This window comes from Theropithecus gelada, chromosome 15 (genome assembly GCF_003255815.1).
Source record: "Theropithecus gelada isolate Dixy chromosome 15, Tgel_1.0, whole genome shotgun sequence".
NCBI classification, from domain to species: Eukaryota; Metazoa; Chordata; class Mammalia; order Primates; family Cercopithecidae; genus Theropithecus; species Theropithecus gelada.
This window is the reverse complement of record NC_037683.1, coordinates 62,671,482-62,692,681: the sequence shown is the minus strand read 5'-3', so window position 1 is coordinate 62,692,681 and position 21,200 is coordinate 62,671,482. Positions and strand designations below refer to the sequence as shown.

The following is a 21,200-nucleotide window of genomic DNA, read 5'->3' as shown; positions in this document are numbered from 1 at the left end:
CCTCTGCTGCTGGCCTCGGGCATGGCCCGCGACTGGCCCGACGCCCGCGGTATCTGGTGCGTGTCCCTCTGCGCCCTCTCGCGGCGTCCGCCCTCTCCGCCGCCTCCCCTTTCCCTCTCGTCCCCCCCGCCAGGGTGGGGCCCCTCGCGGCGGGGAGAAGGAGGGGGAGGAGGAGGAGTAGGGGGAGGAGGAGGGGGAGGAGGAGGAGGAGGAGGGGGAGGAGGGTGTGCACCAGGCTGGAGCTAAAGAAACGTTTCAGACTGGCTGGGCCCTGTCTGCCTTCTGGGATTTTTCAGATATACTAGCCCTCTTTAGTTTCCGGGCAAGTCACAAACTTTTTAAATCCTGTATTTCTTATAATATTAAATAATAGCACTACATTTGCTGTGTGGGAGGAGGAGCATATTTTTTAAAAACTGGAAAAAAAAGAAAAGAAAAAAAAGCCTGGAAAGCACAGAAGGGTATAAGGAAAATAAAAACTCATCCAGAACCCTCACCACTCATCCATCAGTGAACATCTTAGTATATTACCTTCCATTCTTTCCCATCTGCATTTTTTACATTTTTACATAAAGGGAGATTTTCACCTTTAAAATGTGCTTATCCTGGTAGAGCATTATCTAAGAGCTAAGGAATAAATTGACTCATGGACTTGTGAAATTCAAATCTGACCAGCCGCTAGCCCAATACCTGACAGCAAAGCAGGTGTAAAGTGTTAAACCAACTTCAAAGTCTTTCCTAGGAACCTCTGGAAATAAATCTGAAGACCTCTACAGGAAATCACTTTAACAGTAGTGCTTCTAGGTTATTTCTTTGTGATTGTGATAATTAAATACCTTGTTAATGGTAAGAAGGGAAAGGAGGGAAAGAAAGGAAGAGAAAGCCCCTACCCACCCCCACTCTTAGTTATAAAATACTTTCTAATAGTCTCATAACAATACTTTCATGTCTATTAAATTTCAAAGCTGGTCCACACCAATTTCCAAACAGGTCTGGAAACTGAGGCAAGTGATTTATCTAAGGTCATACTTGTGGTTGGTGGCAAAGCAAACACTAGAACTCAGGCTTTGTCCTGACCCTTCCCCCCTTTTCCAGAGGGGCCCCCTGAGCAGATCCTCTGGTTAAGAGGCCAGGCTAAAGCCCCTCACACAGAGCCCAGAGCCCTCACGACATCAATGTCATACTAGTGATTTTGGCCACTTCACTAAGCCAGCATGCAGAAACAAAAATCCACTCTCCCTTTCTGTGCCTCTGTATCCTTCTAATATACTGTTAGAACAGACATTCACAAAAGGGGGTGATAACTCCTGAGGGCCTGGAATGTGCCAGGAGTTCTGCCAAAATGCTCTCACTTTGCATCCTCACAGCAGGCCCACAGGGATCAGGAGTCCTACCTCACAAGTGGAAAAAAAAAAAAAAAAACCTAAACAGAGGGGCTCAGCAATTTGCTCATGGTCCCACAGGAAGTGCCAGAACCAAAATTCCAATTCAGCTCTGCCCAACTCCAAAACCCTTTTCCTCTACATCTTGCCACACTCAAGTTTAAAGGCATTTGGCTCTTGCAGCCTGGGTGAGCCAGACCCTGACACAAGAGAATGAAGAAAACCCCATCCCAGCACAGACTCCTTGCTCTCTAGGCCTCCCAGACCACACAAGAGCAACCAGTACCCTTGACAGCCCCTTACATGCTTCACTCCATGTTCTCCCTCCATTCTGAGAACCTTAGATCTTCACTCACCAGAGTGACCTGCAGGGTAAGAACGCACAGCCCCTCCACCCAGCTCAGCCAAAACCTGCCACAATCCTCAATACTAAGATTCCAACCAATGAAGATACAGTTGCCCCCAAATTTAGAGATAATGCAAACCCATTGGCCGTTAGTCCCAGGCACCAAGACAAGAAAACATCACACGATAAAACAGCCTGATGAATTTCAATGTCACATTTCTTGGAATTCCGTGGCAATTTTTATTGGGTAATAAAATTCCCTCCCCAGAGAAGGTGTACAAGGGAGCCCAAATCTGGGGCTCCGCCAGGAGCTCTGACACATCAGGGCAGGCAACCAGTCTCCTAGGAAAAGCTCTGCAAACTACAATGAAACACACAAAATGAAAGGGCCAGGGACAAGAGCTCCTGCCTCCAGGGTCTTGTGTCACTGGATGACTTCCAACAGAGTCACCATGGCAGAAGGGTTACTCTGAGCAGACCTTTCCTTCTGGTGACTTTGTATATAACGTCAGTTGGGAGGGAGAGCAATAAGCTGAGGCTGACCGAATAACTCAATTAGTTTTTCACTCAGATAACTTCTTTACCAAAGCCATTACATTCACCTATGTTAACTCACTGGATGTAGAAACGTCTGCTTTTGAATGTAACTGCTTTTGAAGACTTGCTGAGCAAAATACATTGGAAATCTTACCTTAATTCATTCATTGAATTTCTATATAGCAAGCCTGTGATCATTTATGGAGATACAAACTAAAAGCTACAGTCTCAGACTTCAGAGTCCAATCAGGAGAAATGAGTATTTATGCTACAAGGTAATTGTTTTGATAGATGTATTTTATCAAGCTCAGTGTGAGCACTAAGGATGCTGGGCACCTAAATCAGCAGAGGAAATCAGGAAGGGCTTCAAAGATGAGGTGACACTTGGGCTGAGTAGAGTTAGCCAGATGGACCATTAGCAGAGAGGTTATTCAAGGAAGAAAAAAGGAGATTTAAAAAAAAAAAGGAGCAAAAATACAAAGTGTATTAGTCCATTTACACACTGCTATAAAGAACTACCTGAGACTGGGTAATTTATAAACTAGAGAGGTTTAATTGACACACAGTTCTGCAACAGCTGGGGAGGCCTCAGGAAACTTAAAATCATGGCAGAAGGTGAAGGGAAAGCAAGGCATGTCTTACGTGGCAGCAGGAGACAGAGCAAGGCGGTAACTGCCAAACACTTTTAAAGCATCAGATCTTGTGAGAAGCCACTCACTATCATGAGAGCAGCATAGGGGAAACCACTCCATGATCCAATTACCTCCCACCAGATCCCTTCCTCCACATGTAGGGATTATAATTCAAGATTAGATTTGGGTGGGGACAAAGAGCCAAATCATACCAAAAAGTTTTTATAATATTCTAAATCCTTTGTTACTTCAACAATGTTCACTGCTTTCACCAGAAGTAGATTCCATCTCAAGAAACCACTCTTTGCTCATCCATAAGAAGTAACTCCTCATCCATTCAAGTTTTATCATGAGATTGCAGTAATTTATTCATGTCTTCAGGGTCCACTTCTAATTCTAGTTCTCTTGCTATTACCAGCACAACTGCAGTGACTTCCTCTACTGAAGTCTCAGAGCCCTCAAAGTCATCCATGAGGGTTGAAATCAACTTCTTCCAAATTCCTGTTAATGTTGATATTTTGACCCCACTCCCACGAATCACTTATGTTCTTAATGGCATCTAGAATGGTGAATCCTTTCCAGAAGGTCAATACCAGTCAACCCCTGGCTTCAAATCTTCAAAGGACATGCTGACTCTTGTTAGGGGTTAACCACATTCTATGGCAGCTACAGCTTTACAAAATGTATATCTTAAAAAATAAGACTTGAAATTTGAAATTACTTTTTGACCCAGGGCTGAAGAATGGATGTTATGTTAGCAGGGATAGACAATATTCATCTCCTTATACATCTCCTTAAGAGCTCTTGGGTGACTAAGTGTATTGTCAATGAACAGTAATATTTTAAAGGTATCTTTTTTCTGAGCAGTAGGTCTCATTAGAAGGCTTAAAATCTTCAGAAAAACATGCTGTAAAAAGATGTGCCATCATCCAGGCTTTGTTGTTCCATTTATAGGGCATAGGCAGAGCAGATTTTGCATACTACTTAAGGGTCCTGGGATTTTCAGAATGGTAAATGGGTATTCGCTTCAACATCAAGTCACCAACTGCGTTCGCCCCTAACAAGAGTGTCAGCCTATCTGAAACTTTGAAGCCAGGCAGTGACTTTTCCTCTCTAGCTATAAAAATCCTAGATGGCATCTTCTTCCGACAGAAAACTGTTTCATCTACACTGAAAATTTGTTGTGTTGAAAATAGCTGCCTTCACCAGTGATCTTAGCTAGATTTTCCGGATAACGTGCTGTAACTTCTACATCAGCACTTCCTGTTTCAACTTGCACTTTTATGTTGTAAAGAAGGCTTCTTTCCTTAAACCTTGTGAGCCAACTTCTGCTAGCCTCAAACGTTGCCTCTGCAGCTTCCTCACCTCTTTCAGCCTTCACAGAACTGAAAAGAGTTAGGGCCTTGCTCTGGGTGTTAGGCTTTGGCTTAAGGGAATGTTGTAGCTGCTAAAACTTTCTCCGTATCAGCGATAAGGCTGTTTGCTTTCTTATCATTCGTGCCTTCACTGGAGTAGCACTTTGAATTTCTTTCAAGAACTTTTCCTTTGCATTCACGACTTGGCTGTTTGGCATAAGAGGCCTAGCTTTCAGCCTGTCTTGCCTTTCAATATGCCTTTAACTAAGCTTAACTGTTTCGAGCTTTGATTTAAAGTGATAGAGGTGCGACTCCTCCTTTCACATGAGCACTTAGAGACCACTATATTGTTATTAATTGCCCTAATTTCAATATTGTGTCTCAATGAATAGGGAGGCCCAAGGAGAGGGAGAGAGATCCGAGAATGGCTGGTTGGTGGAGTAGTCAGAACACACACATATTTATCAGCTGTTTGCTGTCTTATATGGGCATGGTTCATGGCACCCTAAAAGAATTAAAACAGTAACATCAAACGTTACTGATCACAGATCACCATAACAGACATAACAATTAAAAAGCTTGAAATATTGTGAGAATTAGCAATATGTGACAGAGACATAAAGTGAGCACATGGTGTTGGAGAAACAGCAGACAGAATTCAACACAGGGTTACCACAAACCTACATTAAAAAAACACAGTATCTGCAAAGTCCGATAAAGCACAGCACAGTAAAACAAGATACGCCTCTACACACAGCATAGCAATCGGAGCTAGCTAGGTTGTACACAGAGGTGAAAGTCATTTTTTTGTTGGCTTTTTCTAAACAGAACAGCAATGGACTGGAGTCACAGGGCTCCTCGACTGTACTCTCCTGGCAAAGCTGCCCGAGGACGGGCAGAGACCCAGCACCTCACGATGGAGCCCAAGGGCCTCGGCAAGGAAAGGAGGTGAGAGCACGCAGAGCCACCACTCCGCCTCCCCTGCCCTTTCTGTTCCGGCAGCTACATTCCAAAGACTAATGAGAACAAGGTGCAACATGGTTTAACAATTTTGATACATTCCTTAGCAAAACATAATTTCTTTAAAAACACATCGACTGCATTACAGTGACTCCATCAGGCAAGACACATGTCAGGAAAAAAGCATGAGAAAATTTGGCAGGTATGTCTAACGTGTCAATAAATTAAACGAAGTTTATTTTCACAAAACCAAATGGTCAGACTTGCTCATGGTTTCCTACCAAGAAGTAAGAATTACTCCCTAGAGACAGTAATCAAAGCACAATTAGACCAGGCCTGGAATTCTTTTAAATATACTATCCTTTCCTCACACATGATTGTACTTTCATTCTTAGCAGAGATCCTTAACTCAAAGAAATACTAATGGGCTTTTCTAGCTTTGGGTCTTTCTGTGATAATATGCAATCATAACACAGATTTAAAAAAAAAAAAAAGCAATTCATTTACAGCTACTACTACATATCCCTTACAATGTGTCCATTCATTTATTCATTTAATAAATAATGGCACAGCCTGTTGGGTTGGTCTCTTTCATATACAGACAAACAGAAAAACTTTTTTTCTTAATAATGTCAAAATGTTTTAGCCCCTGGGCAGGAATTTATCACTGTTAGAATATTCCATTAAGGTCCTATTTGAGTAAAAGTTTTTTTAATAAAATGAAACTATTGTAACAGGATAACTCTATATTTTCAAAATGTAGTAAATGGTCAAAGAACAGAGAGACCAATGGAGGAAGGTAGACACAACTTTAAAACAAACCAGGTTTAAGATGAATGATAGTATTTGCCACAGCAAATAAAATGGGAATTTGATCCTATGAAAAGAAGTGACATTTTTCCTGTAGCATAACAGAACTCAAGTAGTCTTTTCCAAAAAAAAAAAAGAAGAAGAAGAAGAAAGGTGCCTCACTACATCTACGAAGACTGAAAATAAAGTTTACCTGAAAATATCTACAAAATTCCAGAAAGATTCAATAGTAGGAAGCAAGGGGGCAAAGGGTATCACACACAGTTGTGCAGGCTGTATACTGCACAAGAGTGACACATCTAAGAGGGCACTGCTCACTTCAAATACATTGTTAGGTTGTATATTTATTTTGACAATGTTTCAAGGGACAACAGCAAAGGGCATTCTTTTAATAAAATCAGCATGACAATTTTCTGACAAATGGAAGTAAAATGTATTGAGGAAGGGATGCCTGTTTCCAATTTGCACAAAGACTTCATGTGGGCTAGCCATGTCCCAAATAAAGAAATTATGGTTAATATACAACACAATTCAGGTGATTCCTTGGAACAAATTGCTGCATCGAATCAACTTTTCAACCCAATGCTTTGCACACAAGCATTCCATGAATGTTTATTAAATAAACAAAAAACCAGCAAGGTGATTGTCAGGCACAGTCCTCTCAAGTGATTAACAAGGATGTTACCGGAGACACTGTCATGATTTCATTGCTATAGAAGCCAATTATCTCAGCACACAGAAGAACTGGGAGACTTCAGATCACACCCCTTCACCCAGGGAGAGTCACATGTTTTCTCTCCCTCTTCCTCATACTCCAAGAACAAACTCCAAGATGACAGAACTGCAGGATAGCAACAGTGCTGATCACATAGTCATGGCACAAAGAGAGCCTTTGATTTTGCATGATTAATAAATCTTCACTATAACTGAGATTTCAGAGTTTATTTGCGACTGCAGCATAGACTAGTATTACTTTACTAATATGCTAAGGCAAGGAAATACGATCCAGTTTTTCCTTTCCACGTGATTTCCTCAGGTAGTCCACCTGCTCAGCCGCCTGTGACCTCCTGTATTCAGTAATATTATGAGGGCAAGAGTGTGGGTAAACAAAAGCAAAAACTCAAGTCTCTGCCTTGGGCCTGGTATGGTAGCCCATGCCTGTAATCCCAGCACTCTGGGAGGCTGATGCAGGAGGATTGCTTGAGCTCAGGAGTTCAAGGCCAGTCTGGGCAACAGATGGAGACTCCACCTCTGCAAAAAAAACGAATTAGCTAGGCGTGGTGGCACATGCCTGTCGTCCCAGCTACTTGGAAGGCTGAGGTGAAAGGATTGCTTGGGCCGGGGAGGTTAAGGCTGCAGTGAGCTGAGATGGCACCACCTCACTACAACCAGGGCAACAGAGTGAGACCCTGTCTCAAAAAAAAAAAAAAAAAGAAAAGAAAAAAGAAAAAACAAACAGCTCTTCCTCTCTACATCTTCATAACTGAAGACCGAAGTCTTCTATGAGGACTCCATATTTTCAGGCTTTGTCATGGTTCCCTTCAAGGGTGATCCCAACTTCTTTAAACACTACTCTAAGATCCCTGAAATAATTATACTAGCATCTGCTTAACTACAGAGAAAACAGCAGACCCTTATGGCTTATTTGAAAAAGCACAGAATGAGGAGTCACAGATTTTAGTTTGAGTTTTGCAACTTCCTAGCCACAAAGTGACTCTGAAAGTGAGTATCAGCAATAAAAAAGCATTTATCAGTGACAAAGAGCACAGAATCCTCTGTAAGCATCAGTGTCCTACTCTTCGAAAAGGATTACATAATGAAACAAGTGAAAACGCTGTGAAACAGAACATACAAGAATAAAGAAATATTAACAACAAAAAGCATCCATTCAAATTTCCCTAGGTATCCAGAGCTATGAGTCACCCAAACCCTTAAATGTCCTTCCAAATCCTAAGGTGAGCAAAAGCGTTCCCAATTAGACATGCGGGAATGTCTTTATATGTACGTATTATGCTAAGCTATATGCACAAGGCTAATAAAATTTCAACTTACATCTGTATGGCATTCTACAGTTTATTAAGTTCTTTCATATACATTAAATCATGGCAAAGCTGTGCATTTTATATGTTGAATGTGTATTTTATAAAGCACTTGGGCCCTTTGGATAATCAATGTATGCACTATATGCATGCCTATTGTATGCAACAAGGAGTATAATGCTATTATTTTAAATTATTACAGTGATGTAAATTGCAGTATCTTTACTTTTATATTAGTAACCACATATATGATTTATATGATGCTGAGTACTTTGTCAAGAATAAAACCCCTAATTAAAACTGGACTCCTATGGGAAAATATGATTCACTTTATAATGATTCACTTTACATTGACTTCCAGATCACACAGCAACCCAAATCATGGTGTACCTGAGCACAGTTTGTGAAAATAATTATTAATCAGAGGGGAGTATAAAAACCTTTGGGAACTACCCCTGTGTTGTGACCTTTCCCCTATAGGATGTATGCTTTTTTATTTTAATAAGAAATAAGATCATTTTACTTTAAAGGGATCCAAAAAAGTTATAGAATGAGTTATATTGGTCAAAATAGGGTATGACTGATCTCTCCTATCATCTATCATTACTTGGAAAATGGCAAATATCCCACCTCCTTTTAATGGCATCATCTGAGAATGGCTTTGAGACTAGCAAATTAGTAAAACAAATAAAATGATGCCAAAACAGAACATTCGATGCCTCTTTCTTTTCCTTCCCTATTGCTTTTAAGTGAAACTGAAGACCAGTCTCCTACATCTGATACCAAGTGACTAATTCAATTAAGCTCAAACTGAAGTTCTGTTTTATATAGATATTAATACTGTCTGCATTGATGTTTACAAAAAAGCTTTGAAATTTTTTTGGTATATTGATGTTATCTGAAGCCCAAGTGCTCAAATAGCCATAGTTGCTAATGCAGATTTATCATAGAGAACTTCAAAAATATACATTTAATGTATACAGATGACCAATTCATACAGAGCATGAGCTAAAGGAAAATTTACTTTTTTAGCCATCGTGCACGCGCACACACGCACACACACACACACCCCCATCTCATGATACTTCATTCTTCAAATGTTTCGTACTTTCAGGCTTTTAAAAAAATAATAATAATAATAAACAAGTTATACAATCACAAAAAGAGCTAAGAAGTCATACATCAAATTCACTTCAGACCATGTGGAAATAAAGTTTTTAATCCGAACTGTGTCACTCCAAGTGGGTTCTCAGCATGTAGGTGGCAGGCAGCTTTTCATGGTGTACAACTTGAGGGACATAAGCTCTTTACCTGTCCAAAAGGAACTTCAATATCATGAGTGAAGTGGCCAACATTTCAGCCATTGCTCTTACAGATTGTAACCACTGAGGAACGAGGGAGATGAGAGAAAAGGAATTAACTTCTGTTGAATATGCACCACATCAAAAAGGAGTTTCTTTACCTATGTTATCTTACTTGAACCATAAAACTGCCTCTTGGGCAGGTATTGCCACCTTTATTTTGCAAAGGAGAGAGAACAGATGTTCCAAAGGATTGAGCAATTGGCCCAATGCCACACAGGTATGCTCAGTGGCAGGCTGAAGCCACATTTGATTTCGGTGCTGCCTACACTGCACACACCAAGCAGGAGCCATGGACTTTTTTTTTCCCCTAACAACTACCAAATAATCCACACCCTACTTCCTATAGCCTATAATGACAGGCATTTAAAAGCAAGAAAATCAATATATTCAAAGGGTTTAACAAAAGTTCCCAGTTAAAATGGCAACCCCGGAGAGACCAGGGCTCAGCCAGTCAACACACATTAACTCATGACAATGGGACAATTTTACAGATATGACTTGTTTGTTGCTGAGCACTTTGTCAGGAAATTAAACCCCTAATTAGAACTAAATTCCTAGCAGGGCACAGTGGCTCATGCCTATAATCCCAGAACTTTGGGAGACCAAGGTAGAAGAATTGCTTGAATCTCAGAGGTTGAGGCTGCAGTGAGCCATGTTTGCACCCCTACACTCAAGTCTGGGTGACAAATATGATTTGCTTTACAACAGGGGTCCCCAACCCCTGGGCCATGGACCAGTACCAATCCATAGCCTGTTAGGAATCAGGCTGCACAGCAGGAGGTGAGCGGCAGGCAAGCAAGTGAAGCTTATTCTGTATTTACAGTCACTCCCCATTGCTCACATTACCACCTGAGCTCTGCCTCTTGTCACATCAGCAGCTTCATAGGAGTGCAAACCCTATCAGTGAACTGCACATGCAGGGGATCTAGGTTGCATGCTCCTTATGAGAATCTAATGTCTGATGATCTGTCACTGTCTCCCATCATCCCTAGATGGGACCACCTTGTTGCAGGAAAACAAGCTCAGGGCTCCCCATTGATTCTACATTATGGTGAGTTGTATAATTGTTATATATTACAATGTAATAATGATAAAACTAAAGTGCACAAGGCGGGGCATGGTGGCTCACGCCTGTAATCTTAGCACTTTGGAAGGCCAAGGCAGGTGGATTACCTGAGGTCAGGAGTTCAAAACCAGCCTGGCCAACATGATGAAACCCCGTCTCTACTAAAAACACGAAAATTAGCCATGCATGGTGGTACACGCCTGTAATCCCAGCTACTCGAGAGGCTGAGCCAGGAGAGTCACTTGAACCTAGGAGGCAGAGGTCGTAGTGAGCCGCAATTGCAGTACTACATTCCTCCAGCCTGGGCAACAGAGCAAGACTGATACGTGCACACGTATGTTTATTGTGGCACTATTCACAATATCAACAACTTGGAACCAACCCAAATGTCCATCAATGATAGACTGGATTAAGGAAATGTGGCACATATACACCATGGAACACTATGCAGCCATAAAAAAGGATGAGTTCATGTCCTTTGCAAGGACATGGATGAAGCTGGAAGCCGTATCTCTGAGCAAAGCATCACAAGGACAGAAAACCAAACACCGCATGTTCTCACTCATAGGTGGGAACTGAACAATGAGAACACCTGGACACAGGGAGGGGAACATCACACCCTGGGGCCTGTCATGCAGTGGGGGCATGGGGAGGGATAGCATTAGGAGATATACCTAATGTAAATGATGAGTTAATGGGTGCAGCAAACCAACATGGCACATGTATACCTATGTAACAAACCTGCACGTTGTACACATGTACCCTAGAACTTAAAGTATAATAAAAAAAATTAAAATTAAAAAAGTGCACAATAAACGCAATATACTTGAATCATCCCCAAACCATCTCCTGCCCCCACTCACCAGTCCGCAAAAAAATTGTCTTCCACAAAACCATTCCCTGGTGTCACAAACTTGGGGGAATGCTGTTTCACACTAAGATTTTGAGATCTTATGGCTACCAAAACCTGACTGAAGAGGCTTCTGTAAAAACTCAAGAGACTACTCAGTTTAAAAGCGATCCAGGATGAGGAAGTCAGAGTCTATGGATGATAACATTGAATGAATGCTATTTTTTAACATCTATACCAAAATGCCAGGCACGATTTAATCCTGAGAACCCCCCAATGAGATAGGTGCAATTTGTCACATCATCCCATTCTACAGATAAGGAAAATAAGGCTGAAAAGATTTATAAAGTTGCCTACTCTCCACTACATATCACTTTCCCAGGGCTGCCATAACAAAGTCCCAGAAACTGGGTGGTTGAACCAGAAGTTTATTGGCTCACAGTTCTAGGGGTTAGAAATCAATAATCAAGGTGTCAGTTCCTGTGAGGGCTGTGGGGGAGATTCTGTTCCATGCCTTGCTCCAAGCTTCTGAGAGGCTCAGGCATTCCTTGGCTTGTAGCTGGGATTCTCCGTGTCTTCACGTTGTCTTCCATCTGTCCATGTCTGTCTCAGTGTCCAAATTTCCTCTTTTAATAAGGATGCTACCCATGCTGGACTAGGGCCCACGCTAATAAGCTCATGTTACCTCAACTACCTCTGTAAAGACTCTTTACCAAATAAGATCATATTTGGAGGCTGGAGCAGTAGGACTTCAACATCTTTTGAGGGGGTACAATTCAATCCATAACACACAGCTAGGAAGTGGTCAGGCTGCATGCAGTTAACCACTACTCTATAAACCTGGCACCTCCTCAGGGAAGTCAAGGTGAAGGGCAGAGGACCTCCAAGTGACAGAGTTTAGAGACAGACGTGGGCAGACTGGAAGCAGAAAGAATGAGGGAGATGACTACCATCTCATGAGTATGTATATTCTAATGACTTAAGAGCAATTTTTTTTTTTTTTTTAGACGGAGTTTAGCTCTTGTTGCCCACGCTGGAGTGCAATGGTGCGATCTCGGCTCACCGCAACCTCCACCTCCCAGATTCAAGCAATTCTCCTGCCTCTGCCTCCAGGGTTCAAGCAATTCTCCTGCCTCAGCCTCCAGAGTAGCTAAGATTACAGGCATGCACCACCACACCCAGCTAATTTTGTATTTTTAGTAGAGATGGGGTTTCTCCATGTTGGTCAGGCTGGTCTCGAACTCCCAACCTCAGGTGATCCGCCAACCTCGGCCTTGCACAGTGCTGAGATTACAGGCGTGAGCCACCATGCCCAGCCAGAACAATTTTTTTTTTAAGTTCTGGGATATATGTGCAGAGTGTGCAGGTACGTTATATAGGTATATGTGTGCCACGGTGGTCTGCTGCACCTATCAACACGTCATCTAGGTTTTAAGCCCCACATGCATTCGATATTTGTCCTAATCCTCTCCATCCCCGTGCCCCCCACTCCCCGATAGGCCCCGGTGTATGTTGTTACCCTCCCTGTGTCCATGTGTTCTCATTAAGAACATTTTAAACAATTACACCTCACATCTGTTGAGGGCTCATCCACGATCATGCCTGCTATGTGGCCAGCACCGTGCTAATCCTGCCGAAGCTACAGGACTCAGCCTCAGCCTCTGCCTTCAGTCAGCTTTCCTTCTCATGGTTCAGCCAGCTTGGAGGGTGAGAAGGTGCAGACATGTCCCATGTAATCAACAGAGTGAAAGACATCACATCAAAGACTGTACAGGAGAGGTACGTTACAGTGCACTATGAAAATACAGAGGAGCACAGCTTATTTCCATTCCAGATGGCTTCAAGAGAGAACAGGCTCTGCTGTGGGTAGGATTTCAACATAAAGGGGGTATAAGGTAAAAACACAGAAGTTAAGGGGAACCAACACTCATCAAGACCTTCATATGGAGACCCTAGGCTGGGGCGTTCTTATGTAAGGTACCATATTCAATCCTTAAAGTCACCCTGTGCCATCAATATTATCCGCAATTTACGAGAGAAGCAGCTAAGGCTTGGGAAATTCCAGGGAGGGGTAAGTCCAGAATCCTAACCCCCAACTCAGCTGAAAAGCCAGAGGTCTTGGATACCACAGAACTCAGGTACCTGGCTCTCCAGAGGTTGAAAAGAAAGGCGAACCTACACTATGAGTTAAACCAAATCAACTTAACCATTTCTGACACTAAAACAAATGCGAAAGTATGGCCCAGAATGAAAACATTAGAGAATCCTTTTATCAAAAAATATCACGTCTGCTCAAAGTTACTGCTGTAAAATAAAATAGGTTACTGTAGCCAAAATACAGGAAAAATTCAGAAAGGTGTCAAGTGGTCATGTTTAAAAATGGAAGCAATCATGCCGCCAGTAAGGGTAGCTATGCATATGTGGGTGTGTTTGTGTATGTGTTTTCACATGTACACTTTCTCCCTTAAGCCACTAAAACCTTAGGAAAATTTTATGACAACAGTGTGCCATGTATGTAAAAGATGGATGGGTTAAAGTTACTGTTTTCTTAGGATCTGTCTGGCATTTGACAGCCATGCACCAGTGCACTATCTGGAAAGATTTAGGACTTCTGCTGTAAAATTATTTATTAGTTGTTATTTATACTATGTGCTCACTGGCAGACCACCCAGTGCTGTAACAATAAAAGCAGTCACGCTGCATCTTTCCAAAACAAGCAAAAGACCAAGAGGGCTGCCTCTGGGTGTCACCACTGAAGGATGTGGCTTCCGGCAGGGAAGTATGTTAAATGTTTTGAAGGTGCTGCAATCCTAACAGAGACCCCGGGAAATGGAAACCACCTGGGCTCAGCAGAAGCACTCTGCTCGGGTAAATCGTCCTCCTCTCCTGGCCTCAGTTGTCATCTACAAAAGGAAGGCCTGCCCCCAGAGTCCCTAAGATCCCTTTACCTCTGAATTCTAGACTGTAAAAGACTGAAAGCTATTAGCAGTTCCACACTAACCCCCAGGATGCAATCTGGGGCTAATCTCAGTGCCTGGGGGACTCAGGATCTGACACGCTACCAGCATCTCCTCTACATCCCAAATGGACCTGTTAGTGAGCTAACAAGACATGTTTGAACATTCTTAAAGGCCTCAAAAGAAAAGTTCCTTGCGCAATGTTTAACTTTATTAAGTATGTCAAGGTTGTGGTTCCATTAGACCATCCAAGAAGAGCCTGAGTTTTTCTTTTTGAAATGTAGAAAATAACTGTAAAATGTCACACTTCTACTACTTATGCTTATTTAAATAAATAAGCACCAAAAATAATTAATAAAGCAAGATTCTCCCTCCCTTTCCTCCCCTTCAAAAATACCTTTGGGGATTTTTAATTATTTCCCTGTCTAAAAACTTAACCCAACGCAGACACGCCAATATCCTCTTCTATAAGTACACAGGATTATTCCATATTAATCCCCTCCTTTCTGGCGATCAGTATCTCTCTCTCTCTCTCTCTCTCTCTCTCTCTCTCTCTCTCGCAGGCTAAAGCTGGCATCAGCCAGTCTCGCTTGTGCGATAATTAACTCAGGGAGCTTTCCAGTGGTCTTAGGTTAGCCTCCTAATTTTTCCAAGGCTGAAGTAACCCAAAGCGGTTAAAAAGTTATCTGTCCAACCACGGTCACCTAGGCTTACTGTCTGAAGTAGAATTTGTGATTCCAAGCCCTGCTCCTCTCCCACTAAAGAAGAATGTTCTCCTGGCTTGCAAGAAAGAACACAAGGGATACTGCTGCTATTCCCTTTTTTAAGCCTTACTCCTATTTACAATTCCTAAACCTGGCTGCATCCCAGTCACTTCCAGGGACCAAGTCCCACCCCCAAGCCTGATGAATCTACTCACAGAATCTACAGTTTTTTCAAAGTCCCCCCAGATAATTCAGGTTTAGAAATTACTGCACATTCATACCAAATACAAAAATAAAGAAAATAAAAAGAACACAATATAGAGAACTTTAATAATATTTTTCCTTTCCAAAAGTTTTATTGCATAGGCTGGGTGTGGCGGCTCACGCCTGTAATCCCAGCACTTTGGGACGCCACATCGGGAGGATCACTTGAGGTCAGGAGTTTGAGACCATCCTGGCCAACATGGTGAAACCCCATGTTACCAAAACTACAATTAGCTGGAAGTGGTGGTGCATGCCTGTAATCCCAGCTATTCGGGAGGCTGAGACAGAAGAATCACTTGAATCCAGGAGGCGGAGGTTGCAGTGACCCAAGACCATGCCACTGCACTCCAACCTAGGCAACAAGAGTGAAACTATATCTCAAAAAATAAATAAATAAAAATAAAATAAAATAGGCCGGGCACGGTGGCTCATGCCTGTAATCCCAGCACTTTGGGAGGCCGAGATGGGCGGATCACGAGGTCAGGAGATCGAGACCAGCCTGGCTAACATGGTGAAACCCTAAAAAATTAGCCAGGCGTGGTAGCGGGCACCTGTAGTCCCAGCTACTCGGGAGGCTGAGGCAGGAGAATGGCGTGAACCCGGGAGGCAGAGCTCGCAGTGAGCCAAGATCACGCCACTGCACTCCAGCCTGGGCAACAGAGCGAGACTCTGTCTCGAAAAAAAATAAAAACTAAATAAATAAATAAAATAAGGTTTTATTATATAAATTTCCAAACATATTCAAAAGTAGAAATCATTTAATGAATCCCCGAATAAGTATCATCTATTCCTCACAATTATCCAGGTTTTGCCACACTTGCTTTATCAATCCCCTTTTCTTCTTTGCTGCAGTATTTTAAAGTCAGTCCCAGAAATCATCCTTACATACAGCCATCCACCACTTAATGACAGGGATACATTCTGAGAAATGCATCAGTGGGCAATTTCATCACTGTGCAAACATCTCAGAGTTGACTTACACAAACCTACATGGTGCAACCTGCTACACACCTAGGCTATATGGTATAACCTATTGCTCCTAGGCTGTAAGCCTGTACAGCATGTTACTATACTGATTACTGTAGGCAATTATGTACCTAAGCATACAAAAGGCCAGTGAAAATACAGTATTAAATCTTACAAAACCATCATCATATATTCAGTCTTTTGTTAACCAAAATGTCCTTATGCAGCACATGACTGTACTTCAATATGCATCTCTACAAAAAAAAGCATTTGACAAAATTCAGCATCCTTTCTCAATTAAAAAAAAACACTCACTAAACTAGAAATAGAAACGTCATAACACGATAAAGGCATGGATAAAAAACTCACAGTGGACATCATACTTAATGATGAAAAACTAAAAACTTTTTCCTTAAGATCAGAAACAAGGATCCCCACATATACAACTCCTATTCAATATAGTATTGAATGCTCTAGCCAGAGAAATGAGGTAAGAAAAAAACCTAGTAAAAGGCATCCAATTGGAAAGGAAGAGGTAAAATTATCTCAGTTCACAAATGACATGATCTCATATGTATAACCCTAAAAAAAAAAAAAAAAAAAAACTAGGCAAATTTAGGAGGCACTTCCAAGATGGCTGAATAGGAGCAGCTCTGGTCTACAGCTCCCAGCAAGACTGATGCAGAAGATGGGTGATATCTGCATTTCCAACTGAGTTACCTGGTTCATCTCATTGGGACTGGTTGGATGGCGGGTGCAGTCTATGCAGGGCGAGCCAAAGTAGGGTGGGGCGTTCCCTCACCTGGGAGCACAAGGGGTTGGGGGATTCCCTTTTCCTTACCAAGGGAAGCCATGAGTGACTGTACCTGGAGGAACCGTACACTCCTGCCCAAATACTGTGCTTTTCCCACAGTCTTCACAACCAGCAGACCATGAGATTCCCTCCCGTGCCTGGCTTGACAGGTCCCATGCCCACGGAGCCTTGCTCACTGCTAGCACAGCAGTCTGAGGTCGACCTGGGATACTGGAACGTGGTGGGAGGAGGGGCATCCAACATTGCTGAGGCTTGAGTAGGTAGTTCTATGCTCACGGTGTAAACAAAGAGGCAGGAAAGCTCAAACTGGGCAGAGCCCACCACAGCTTAACAAGGCCTACTGCCTCTCTAGATTCCACCTCTGGGCACAGGGCATATTTGAACAAAAGGCAGCAGACAGCTTCTACAGACTTAAACATCCCTGCCTGATAGTTCTGAAAAGAGCAGTGGTTCTCCCAGCATTGCATTCAAGCTCTGAAAACAGACTGCTTCCTCAAGTGGGTCCCTGACCCCCGTGTAGCCTGACTGGGAGACACCTCCCAGTAGTGGCTGACAGATACCTCATACAGGCAGGTGCCCATCTGGGATGAAGCTTCCACAGGAAGGATCAGTCAGCAATATTTGCTGTTCTGAAGCCTCCGCTGGTGACATCTAGGCGAACAAGGTCTGGAGTGGACCTCTAGCAAACTCCAACAGACCTGCAGCTGAGGGGCCTGTCTGTTAGAAGGAAAACAAACAGAAAGGAATAGCATCAACATCTACAAAAAGGACATCTACACCAAAACCCCATCTGTAGGTCACCAACATCAAAGACCAAAGGTAGATAAAACCACTAAGATGGGGAGAAACCAGAGCAGAAAGGCTGAAAATTCCAAAAACCAGAACGCCCCTTCTCCTCCAAAGGAATACAACTCCTCACCAGCAAGGGAACAAAACTGGATGGAGAATGACTTTGATGAGTTGACAGAAGTAGGCTTCAGAAGGTCAGTAATAACAAACTTCTCCCATCTAAAGGAGCATGTTCTAACCCATCACAAGGAAGCTAAAAACTTTGAAAAAAGGTTAGATGAATGATTAAGTAGAACAACCTGTATAGAGAAGAGCTTAAATGACCTTGTGGAGCTGAAAACCACAGGAGAACTGCATGAAGCATACACAAGCCTCAATAGCCAATTCGATCAAGCAGAAGAAAGAATATCAGCAACTAAAGATCAAATTAATGAAATAAAGTGAGAAGACAAGATTAGAGAAAAAAGAGTGAAAATAAATGAACAAAGCCTCCAAGAAATATGGGACTATGTGAAAAGACCAAATCTACGTTTGATTGGTGTATCTGAAAGTGATGGGGAGAATGGAACCAAGTTAGAAAACACTCTTCAGGATATATCCGGGATAACTTCCCCAACCTAGCAAGGCAGGCCAACATTCAAATTCAGGAAATACAGAGAATGCCACAAAGATACTCCATGAGAATAGCAACCCCAAGACACATAATTGTTGGATTGACCAAGGTTGAAATGAAGGAAAAAATGTTAAGGGCACCCAGAGAGAAAAGTCAGGTTACCCACAAAGCGAAGCCCATCAGACCAACAGCAGCTGGTTCTGCAGAAACCCTACAAGCCAGAAGAAGGGGCCAATATTCAACATTCTTAAAGAATTTTCAACCTAGAATTTCATATCCAGCCAAACTAAGCTTAATAAGTGAAGGAGAAATAAAATCCTTTACAGACAAGCAAATGCTGAGAGATTTTGCCACTAGGCTTGCCTTACAAGAGCTCCTGAAGGAAGCACTAAACACCGAAAGGAACAACCAGTACCAGCCACTGCAAAAACATGCCAAATGGTAAAGACCATCGAAGCTATGAAGAAACTGCAGCAGTTAATGGGCAAAATAACCAGCTAGCATCATAAGGACAGGATCAAATTCACACATAACAATATGAACCTTAAATGTAAATGGGCTAAATGCTCCAATTAAAAGACACAGACGGGCACACTGCATAAAGAGTCAGGACCTATCAGTGTACTGCATTCAGGAAACCCATCTTATGTGCAAAGACACACATAGGCTTAAAATAAAGGGATGGAGGCCGGGCGTGGTGGCTCACACCTGTAATCCCAGCACTATGGGAGGCCGAGGCCGGCGGATCACGAGGTCAGGAGATCGAGACCATCCTGGCCAACACGGTGAAACCCTGTCTCTACTAAAAAAACACAAAAAATTAGCTGGGTGTGGTGGTGGGCACCTGTAGTCCCAGCTACTCAAGAGGCTGAGGCAGGAGAATGGTGTGAATACGGGAGGCCCAGCTTGCAGTGAGCCGAGATCGCACCACTGCACTCCAGCCTGGGGGACAGAGCGAGACTCTGTCTCAAAAAATAAATAAATAAATAAATAAAGGGATAGAGCTGTCTGGGATCTGGGGAGTGCCTCTGCCCGGCCACCGCCCTGTCTGGGATGTGAGGAGCGCCTCTGCCTAGCCGCTGCCCCATCTGGCAAGTGAGGAGTGCCTCTGCCTGGTTGCCCTGCCTCTGGGATGTGAGGAGTGCCTCTTCCCGGCTGCCCCACCACCTGGGAAGTGAGGAGCGCCTCTGCCCAGCTGCCATCCTGTCCGTGAAGTGAGGAGAGCCTCTGTCTGCCCGCCACCCCATCTGGCAAGTGAGGAGCGCCTCTGCCTGGCCACCCAATGGACTGGGAAGTGAGGAGCGCCTCCCCACCCCCTCGACCCCCCCCCGCCCCCGGCTGCCCACCGTCTGGGAAGTGAGGTGTGCCTCTGCCCGGCCTCCGCACCGTCTGGGAAGTGAGGAGCACCTCCGCGCGGCTGCCCACTGTCTGGGATGTGAGGAGTGCCTCTGCCCACCCGCTGCCCTATCTAGGAAGTGAGGGGTGCCTCTGTGCAGCTGCCATCCCATCTAGGAAGTGAGGAGGACTTTGCCCAGCCCCGGCATCATCTGGGAAGTGAGGAGCGCATCTGCCCGCCCGCCCCACCACCTGGGAAAAGAGGAGCACCTCTGCCCCACCACTGTGCAACCCTCCAAGTGTGAAGTGACAGCCTTCTGTGTGATCTTTCTGCCCTCCCCAAGTTTGCATTTTTGACATTAAAGTTTACTTTTTAATTAAAACAATAAAACTAAAAAATTAAAGGGATGGAGGAAGATCTACCAAGCACGTGGAAAGCAAAAAAAAAAAAAAGGCAGGGGTTGCAATCCTGGTCTCTGAGGCCAAGGTGGGTGGATCACAAGGTGCAGAGATTGAGACCATCCTGGCTAACACGGTGAAACCCCGTCTCTACTAAAAACACAAAAAATTAGCCAGGCGTGGTGGCGGGTGCCCGTTGTCCCAGCTACTCAGGAGGCTGGTGTGAACCCGGGAGGCGGAGCTTGCAGTAAGCAGAGATCGTGCCACTGCACTCCAGCATGGGCAACAGAGCGAGACTCCATCAAGACAAAAAAGAAAGAAAAGATGTTCTTTGAAACCAATGAGAACAAAGACACAACGTACCAGAATCTCTGGGACACATTTAAAGCAGTGTGTAGAGGGAAATGTATAGCACTAAATGCCCACAAGAGAAAGCAGGAAAGATCTACAATCAGCACCCTAACATCACAATTAAAAGAACTAGAGAAGCAAGACCAAACAAATTCAAAAGCTAGCAAAAGGCAAGGAATAACTAAGATCAGAGCAGAACTGAAGGAGATATACACACAAAAAACCCTTCAAAAAAATCAGTGAATCCAGGAGCTGGTTTTTTGGGAAGATCAACAAAATAGATAGTCCACTAGCCAGAGTAATAAAGAAGAAAAGAGAGAAGAATCAAATAGATGCAATAAAAAATGATAAAAGGGATATCGCCACTGATCCCACAGAAATACAAACTACCATCAGAGAATACTATAAACACCTCTACACAAATAAACTAGAAAGTCTAGAAGAAATCGATAAATTCCTAGACACATACCCCCTCCCAAGACTAAAGGAGGAAGAAGCTGAATCTCTGAATAGACCAATAACAGGTTCTGAAATTGAGGCAATAATAGCCCACTAACCAAAAACAGTCCAGGACCAGACGGATTCACAGAGGTACAAAGAGGAGCTGGTACCATTCCTTCTGAAACTATTCCAAACAACAGAAAAAGAGGGACTCCTCTCTAACTCA

General features: G+C 43.2%; 1 protein-coding gene across 3 annotated transcripts in view; it reads right to left on the bottom strand.

Annotated features, from left to right (window-relative positions):
* The window catches only part of SAXO1 (stabilizer of axonemal microtubules 1), a 120,223-nt gene that overhangs the window by 54,446 nt on the left and 44,577 nt on the right, over positions 1-21,200 (bottom strand). The gene's annotated exons all lie outside the window — the stretch shown is intronic.